Here is a 9,592-nt window from a genome sequence, read left to right on the forward strand (position 1 = left end):
TGCGGCCCCGCTGTGTACCACTGGGTTAATTCCGACGGTTCATTAAACGACGGCTTGGTAGACTGCCGGATCCCCGGTACGCAGTTGCTGCTTGCGCTCGGCTGCACGAGCATGTTCTTGTGCCCGGGCTGCAGCATCGGCACGGCGTAGAGGAACGAGCTCGTTCTCGGTTCCGCTCGCGGCGTTGCTGATCGAAAGCTGCCTGCTCCTTAGGAGTACGTATGACGCATGGCCTTCCCATTTCAGAGCCGTAAAGAATTCGCTGCGCGCGCGCTCCGCTGCGACGGAGAGCAACGACGTCACTACTGGGGCGGCTAATCCAACGCGACGTGGACGGCACAAGGCCTTTTCAGCTCCAATCCATGACGTCATGTTACCTGGCCCGACTGCCACAGAATCTAATGGGGATACTCCTGAGTAGGCAACAGTGATTTTGACGTCACCGCTTTCATCCCGCCAGCCATGTCAATGGAAATTTCGGGCCAGGTAGCGTGACGTCATGGATCGGAGTGAAAAGGCCTTGTGCTGTCTAGGTAGTGTTGGCTAATCGCGCTCCTTTCTCTCTCTCTCTCTCTCTTCGCGCATGCGCATGGGGTTTAGCCGGAGGAGTTTTCGGCGTACAGGCGACCGCCAGACGGACGGACGGATCCGCTAGCCATATACAGCTTCGCTGTAAAAGCGTATAGCAGCATATACACATGCACGTGACGCTTGCATGGAGCGAGAAGAAGAGAGAGAGAGAGAGAGAAAAAAAGCAAGGATAGGAAAGGCAGGGAGGTCAACCAGAAGAGCATCCGGTTTGCTACCCTACACTGGGGGTGGGGGAAAGGGGAATAGAAAGAGGAAAAGGGTAGAAAGTGAGCCCTGAGTGCGTGTGGGCGGGACACTATGCACATGGACACTATAAACGGTCTCGTAAGCCGGTGCACTTCAAATATTGCACTAATGCACGATTCGCTTTTCGTGCCAGTATGGAGCGAGAACACTGCGCACGAACAAGTGTCCTGACCAATTTGATGCCATCGCGGGCAACTAATAAGTACAAACAATTAGAAGCGCGCGTAAAAATACGAGCACCTATTGAAGATGACAAGCATGTGCCAAAGCTTCGGCACTATAAAGGTAAGGACCGTACTGCAAACAAGTTACTGTGCATTTCATAATGCTTACTTTTTTATTTATTTTCCAAAGCAACCACCAAACAGCCCAGGTGTGCGAGGAACAATGCATTACCTACATGCATGCGAGGAACAATGTATTAACTATATATACATGTACTATTTACTGCCTTAGCTTGTGTTACCCGCTATCCCAACATCGGACTCCTATAACTTAATAAGACTGTTACGTAATTCATGTCGGGAACGTTATGCACGTCGTCGGGGTTCGTGACAGAAAATCGTCAGGCGCACGACGTTGGAGAACGGAAATAGCCCACAAGGAATCGTGACGAGCGCACCTGCGGCAAAAAAAATAAAAAATATATGTGCACCTGAGCGAGGTGACACGGATGCATGGTATTATTCTCTCCTGAAAACGCCTCGACATTTGTTCGAGACCACGCTCGAAGCGTGCGTGTACTCCCTTGAGGGCACGCATATATGCACGAGTCGCCGCGCTGAGTCAGCAGCGACGCAGCAGCGCCACTGACTGACCGCGATCCCGCTCAGGATCGTACTGATGACATTACGCACATTATGCACGTAATCGCAGTATAACCATCACGATTCCTACTACAACCTATACAGTATATATGAGCTAGAGCAGTACAGTTAGATATGAGCAGTTTGATGCAGCGGCCGCCACTTGTCTCCTCTTTTCTTCGTCTTTTGGCTGGTTTAACTCCCAAGAATATATCTCTACACGCAACGACTGAATATCAGTGCGAATTTCCGCTGTACCTCGGTTAAACTACATGGAAAGCGCGGTGATCAGAGCAAGTTCGTCATCCTTGGTCCGATATTTCGGTTTTTACCTGTCCCTAGTTTGACAAGTCGCTGGACCCAACATGTGGCACTTGCGAGATGGGAAAGCCAGCCACAGCGCAGCGCACCATCTGCTATGGACGTCTCCTGGCCTATTCGTACTGCGAAGCATTGGGCTTCCTGGGCTACAGAGCTTAGTCGTTGCACTGAACGACTGTATTCTGCCGGAAGGCCATCTACAACCGCTTGCTCAGAAGGCCGAAGCGAGGCAAATTATCAGTGGCCAATGTTTCCATGCTTGGCACATTAGACGTCAAACTGCCTTTGCTTGGGTGTGATGGCAAGCCAATAACTGGCAGAGCCAAACTTGGAAAATCCTTGGCGGAGCATGCTTTTATGAAGGTTCCCTCACAGGATGCCTCGCATTGCCCAATATCATTGTAAGCCACGGATGGATTTAGCCGTTGCCACGTGTATTTTTACGTTTTGATATGCCACAAAAGTCCAAACGCGCACGCACACAGACGCGCACGCACACGCACCCACACTGCATTCACTCATCGGAATAGGATGAATTAACGGGCGCTACAGCCTTGCACTATACCGCAGATAGCGAAAGAAATGAAAATGAGCGAGACAATGAAGGACAGCCAGAGCAAAAGAAAGAAGTCAACTAATCAGTTTCCAGAAAAAAAATTCCAGCAGGTCCAACGAACTGGAATCTATATATAGCGAAGCTTTCTGTCTGTGCATAAAGAATCGAAACACGAACGCACGCACGCGTGCGGCCTCGTATGCACAAAGGTGAGCTTTCTGGTTTTCTTGTTTCTGTCCCCCGCAAGGCCGGCGCCGCCGCGGTGGTGATGACAACGATGATTTGTTGGCACCCCCTTTGAAACGGGGCGGTGGCACATGGTCTCCTAGTCTGCTTGATTTAATCAGGTACATTGCACATGTTTTTCACTCCAGCATTTTTGTTTACATCTCTATAACCTTTTATTTCCTCAAAACTTCTCTACCTTGTATCGCGACCTATGCCTGGTCGGATCTGGTCGTATCAGTTTGTTTCCTACTTTCTTTCCCCACCAATACTCTAAACGTCTCTTGCTTACCTCGACTGCCGGCCGGTTGATGCTTCTAATGGATGGATGGATGGATGGATGGATGGATGGATGGATGGATGGATGTTATGAACGTCCCCTTTGGAACGGAGCGGTGGGTTGCGCCACCAAGCTCTTGCTATTATATTGCCTAATGTCCTACCCAAGTTAAAGAAAAAAAAACACAATGAACTCGCACACCCACATTTTATGACACCCTATTGCGAACTTTGCTTTTGTACATCGCCGTTTTTTGTCGTTTCCCTACTTCAACCAATCTTCCAATCGCCTCTTACCAATCTCTATTGCGGACATGTTTACTTTTTCCCTGCTGTCGCTGAACCCAAGGGCTTCAAGGAGGTCAGTAAATCGACCGCTGGCCAGATGTCTTCGGGTTCTAAGGCATCCCGACCTCGCTTCGAAAAGTAATGAGCTTCCCTCTGAGTCATCATAAATTGTTTCTTTGCTGGTTTCACTTTTTCCTCTTAAGTAGTTACTCATGGCAGGTTTCTTTTCCCCTGCCGCCACCCATGAGATTATTTCAGCCTCTCTGACTTCCCGCTTGACGTTCTTTGTTGCTGTGTTGCCACTTGCTGGTAAGCAAGTGGCACGCACTTGCTGGTAAGCTTCCTAGTTCGTTTCCTCCGCTGTGAATCAATGTTCTTCCTGTACAGATACCTCCAACACTCTCCCAGCCCATTTACTTTCTTCCATATTCCTCAGTCGTTCTTCATACTCAATTTTACTGCGCGCTTCCCTCACTTCAAAACTAGTCCAGCCCATATCGCCCTGCACAGCTTCATTTGTAGTCTTCCCGCGAGCGCCCAATGCGAGGCGACCCACTGACCTTTGATTCCCATCGAGTCCTGATTGTACCCCCGATTTCAAGCAAACAACCGCATTCCCAAAAGTAAGCGCTGGAACCATTACATCTTTCCACATACCCCGGAGCACACCGTACCTATTGTATCCCCATAGCGCTCTGTGCTTCATTATGGCTGCATTTCTCTTCCCCTTTACTGTAGTTTTTGTCCGGTGTTTCTATATATCTATTGCCTTCGTTTATCCATATACCAACGTATTTATATTCTCTTACCCGAGGTATTTCCTGGTCCTGTATTGCCACTATCTGTTCACTATTTTCATTGAATACCATAACACCTGATTTTCTAACACTAAATTTACATAACACTAACACTAGCCATGCGGAGGCGAGCGCCATCTGGTGGTGCTGCAAGGAACCCAGCGTCGCGCGTGCTCCGCTGTGATTGGTTGGCCTATTCGGCAAGGGAAGCCAGACCACAGCTCCCACGGTCACGAAATCCAGCGAGGTTCCAACGCTTCGCTTTCAAACACGGTGACAAGAGACCGAACACGATCGACGCTACTCCGAAGCAGCGCCCGGCGTGCGCCTATGCCTATTGCACTATCGCCCTCCGTTTTGTTGGAGCCCAACAAACAAGACGTAACCCCGGAATTCGTTTTTCTTTTCACTCAATACACGTATTTATCAAAAATGACTAGCGAGTTGATGGCTCACAGTATAAGAAACTGGCATTTAATTGGAGTAAGCAAAATACTTTCTCTTTCCCAAGCAGCTCGTATGTCTCCCGTTAACACAGATATACCTGCGCTTCGTACAAACCCATTTGGAAACGTAGCATAGCACAAGAAATGACTTACCTTTGGCCCCTTTCGCGTTGAAAACTGCGACGAACTCAGGCTCCACAGAATGAAAAAAAAAAGGAAGAACAGCAGAAGCATATAGGTTTCCACCCGTGGCCTATAGAGGCTACAAAAATTCACGCTGCAACAAGTTCGCGCCTGACGAATCGACCGCATGCTAGAAGAAACTGGCGCGTACCGGTCATCATCGAACTGGACGCGAGAGCGGCTGACCCATGCTGACCGCTCAGTGCGCATGTACACGCAAAGCAAGAAAAAAAAAGAAATAAAGCTTTTCTGCGTTCATGCTCAGCGATATAAACAAGCGCATCGTACGACATTGGCCGCACTGTACGTACCAGCGTTAGTACGTACTATCAGCGTCAAATGAAACGTGAACAGCGGAGCGCGTGGCCCGAGCATTAGTGAAGGTATAGTGGGCTCCGTCCAGTCATGACCAGTGACAAGCACACGCATCCGGTTCGGCCGCACTGCGCTCGTTTGGGAGTCAAACAGCCAAACACGCTCGGCACGCCCACGCCGGCCACCGTCGCAGCTGCCAGCGATACCGCGCTGCGCAGGTTTGCCGATCGAACGAATAGATGTGGCTCACAAGGGGAAAACCGCATGAGCGAATCTCTCTCTTATGATGACGGTGCAAGCTCTACCACGCGCACCGCTGTTCCCGTTTGACGCCCGATAGCACTTACATAGTTTCCGTGAACTGTGCGACAATACTCGCCATCAACTGCAATATTCTAGCTTCTGTTTTCGTTTTTCTTTTCCCCCTTTCAAATATAGGAACCAGAAGAGAAGCGAAATTATCTCACTGGAGGGGGATCGCTTAGTGCGGCCTAACCGGATGCGCGCGCCTGTCAATGGTGATGACGGCGCGCACTACACCTTATACGACTTATACGAACGCGAGTAACCTTACTCGCAGTTTAGGAGAATCTTTAACTGGAACTGTTTTCTTTAGTGATGTTCTCAGCACTATAGGCACAATGCGTTCATGCCCTTCAATCGCGCATTTCATCGACAGCTGGCCAAAGGCTGCTGATCGGACGTCTTGTAAACACTTTGGTCAAGGGTATACAGTGGCGCAATTCATGCAATCTGCACGGTGGCCGTGTTGTGAACGACGTAGCTGAGAGAATGCGAATTCGATTGTTTTAAGCATGGAGGACGGGTCCATTTCTACTACAGTCAGCATTGTTAGCCCATACTTTAGCCATCTGCGTCTGTCTGTCCACACATACGGCCTCTTTATGCCGCTGTCACTTCAATAAAACTTTGAAATTTAACCGGTGCAGGGTGCATTCGAGCCCGCGTCACACCGGTTCAAGCACGTGATCCCGACGCTTTAGCGCTGTGATAGAAACGCCCCCGGGCAGCGAGGCATCAATTCACAATGTCAGCGCCAGTCGGCAACCACCGGCTCGCAACCGCTGCAATCTCGGAGGCCACGCAAAAGGGAGACTGCGTGCCCGCCGCTAGACGGCGCAGTGCGTCGAGAAGGAAGCGTGAGAGAGGAACCTGGCTGCAGCATGCCACTCGCACATGACGCGATTCGGCGGTGGCGATACGGTGCTTCGATCGCTACATTGCTTGAATTCTAACCGCATTAACGTCGACAGTCATCGTGAGATATGAGTTAAGTCGGAATTTTTCGCGCGGAGACTGATTGGTGGCCAATAGCAAAGAAAAGCAATGTGAATCCAGGAGCTTTAAAATCGGGCTCTATAGGACACTGCTGTTGGGGTTGCTACACCTGCCGAGTAGTAAAACGATCGACTTAATTTAAGCAGCTCGCCGGAAACACCAGAGAGGTTACCTTTATCTCCTAATGCGTACGTTTTCCTCTTTCTACATCTCTCCATCTTAGACTCTGCGATGACGTAGATTTGGCAGCGTAGTCGTACTATAGTCACGTGACTAGCGAATGGATAAAAGCGCTTGGTCTTCAGAAGCGCGTTATGAAACGGCGAAGTGACAGTCGAAAAAACGAAACGGGAACAAATTAGGACCAACTGGAACGCACACTGTCGTGTTTCCGCGACGAACGACACCGTCTTGAACATGAACGGGAATGAACCCCCGCCTTTATTGCTCCGTAGTATATATACATATGTGTGCATATCACGCATGCGCAGGGCATCGGATCAAGGGCCGTGGCATGACAAGAACTAAACACGATAACACAGCAACGATTATGCCGCACACTCTTTTTTTTTTTAAAGCGGAAGCTTTACTGGCCGCGAACTTGCGATTTCGCCGTGGCCGGGCTCCGAGAAGGCATATGACGTCACACCACGTTCCTCGTCGTTGCGTTCGCCTCCGCTCGCTTCGCCAGCTACATCGCATGCCTGATAACATGTCGGATTGGATTGGATTGGGAAAACGTTTATTGAGCCTGCAGTAAAGCGCGCAGGCGCGCTTCGGACGTGGCCTACGTCGTCATCGTGGCGGGTGCTCTGCGAGGATCCCCGCTCGCCGTTGCCGGCTCGCCAGGCCCCTGCCTAGCCAGCGCTTCGATGACCTGCTGGACGGCCTGGAGTTCGGAGGATTGAAAAGGAGAGCTCGCGTGCGCCGCAACCACAGTTGAGGCGGCAGTATGGACGGCGACAATTCTGATAAGTAGGAGGAGGCCTGGAATCAACATCGGAACGCGATGAAGAGGAAACCAATCGCCCAGGAAAGAGACGAACAGCGCGCCGAACGACTGGCTAAACACGGCAACATAGCTAGACTACCAGAATAGCCTGGACTTGCAATCAAGATTAACCAAGGCTAACCATGCTATGCCTTAGCTTTCGCTGCGTATATCCTGGCTGGATGGTGGGAACACTGTCCTAGAAAGGTTGGCCGCCCTATATACACAATGCCTCATGACCTCGAACGTACCGGAATCTTGGAAGAACGCTAACATAATCCTAATCCATAAGAAAGGGAACGCCAAAGACTTGAAAAATTATAGACCGATCAGCTTACTGTCCGTTGCCTACAAAGTATTTACTAAGGTAATCGCAAATAGAATCAGGAATACCTTAGACTTCTGTCAACCAAAGGACCAGGCAGGATTCCGTAAAGGCTACTCAACAATAGACCATATTCACACTATCAATCAGGTGATAGAGAAATGTGCGGAATATAACCAACCCTTATATATAGCCTTCATTGATTACGAAAAAGCATTTGATTCAGTCGAAACCTCAGCAGTCATGACGGCACTACGGAATCAGGGTGTAGATGAGCCATATGTAAAGATACTGGAAGCTATCTATAGCGGTTCCACAGCCACCGTAATCCTCCACAAAGAAAGCAACAAAATCCCAATAAAGAAAGGCGTTAAACAGGGAGATACGATATCTCCAATGCTATTCACAGCATGTTTACAGGAGGTATTCAGAGACCTGGAGTGGGAAGAATTGGGGATAAAAGTTGATGGAGAATACCTTAGCAACTTGCGATTCGCTGATGATATTGCCTTGCTTAGTAACTCAGCAGACCAATTACAATGCATGCTCACTGACCTGGAGAGGCAAAGCAGAAGGGTGGGTCTGAAAATTAATCTACAGAAAACTAAAGTAATGTTTAACAGTCTCGGAAGAGAACAGCAGTTTACGATAGGTAGCGAGGCACTGGAAGTGGTAAGGGAATACATCTACTTAGGGCAGGTAGTGACCACGGATCCGGATCATGAGACTGAAATAACCAGAAGAATAAGAATGGGCTGGGGTGCGTTTGGCAGGCATTCTCAAATCATGAACAGCAGGTTGCCACTATCCCTCAAGAGGAAAGTGTATAACAGCTGTGTCTTACCAGTACTCACCTACGGGGCAGAAACCTGGAGGCTTACGAAAATGGTTCTGCTGAAATTGAGGACGACGCAACGAGCTATGGAAAGAAGAATGATAGGTGTAACGTTAAGGGATAAGAAAAGAGCAGATTGGGTGAGGGAACAAACGCGGGTAAATGACATCTTAGTTGAAATCAAGAAAAAGAAATTGGCATGGGCCGGACATGTAATGAGGAGGGAAGATAACCGATGGTCATTAAGGGTTACGGACTGGATTCCAAGGGAAGGGAAGCGTAGTAGGGGGCGGCAGAAAGTTAGGTGGGCAGATGATATTAAGACGTTTGCAGGGACAACATGGCCACAATTAGTACATGACCGGGGTAGTTGGAGAAGTATGGGAGAGGCCTTTGCCCTGCAGTGGGCGTAACTAGGCTGATGATGATGATGATCCTGGCATCGCCGAGCTAAGCCACTGCCATCTTTTTTTAACTTTCATTACTGCGTGAGACGGCAGCGCGATCGCGGCTGGTACGCCTTAGCTTGTGTGCCCGCAGCGTTTTGCAACCGGATGCGTAGCAGTTTTAATGCGCGTAAGTGTGGAGTTATTGCCCGTAAGAGCGAGAAAGAAAGAGAAACAAATTTATTTCGTCAGTTGGGGGGCGTATTAGTTAATGGTAATTGTTATAATGAAGTGAAGGTCCAAGTTCGATTCTATTAATCTCGCGCCAAAACTCGCAGCGCTAGCACGTCACTGCGACGTACTAGCGTCACAAATTTCAAAGTTTTTTTTATATTTGGGCCTCGTTGGGGTCCATAAGACTTCGCGAAACTTGCTATGACGTCACGGCGAGTACTTCCAAGGCAGCGTGACCAACCGTCTTCACTTTTTACCCCTTTTTTGGCTTACCAATTGGGTACGTTTCTTCTTGTCGTCCTTTGGAATTGTAGATGGGTAATCTACTAATAAAGGCCAAATCACTAATAAAAACATAGTCTACCGGGAGTTGACACGACAGACACGCGCTGCACACGGCACTTGTGTTACTCGCGTCTCGATTTTCCGTCTTCGTTTATTTATTCATTTACTTTTTGTGGCGCTAAAA

The sequence above is a fragment of the Dermacentor andersoni genome, chromosome 9, assembly GCF_023375885.2.
Source record: "Dermacentor andersoni chromosome 9, qqDerAnde1_hic_scaffold, whole genome shotgun sequence".
Taxonomy (NCBI): domain Eukaryota; kingdom Metazoa; phylum Arthropoda; class Arachnida; order Ixodida; family Ixodidae; genus Dermacentor; species Dermacentor andersoni.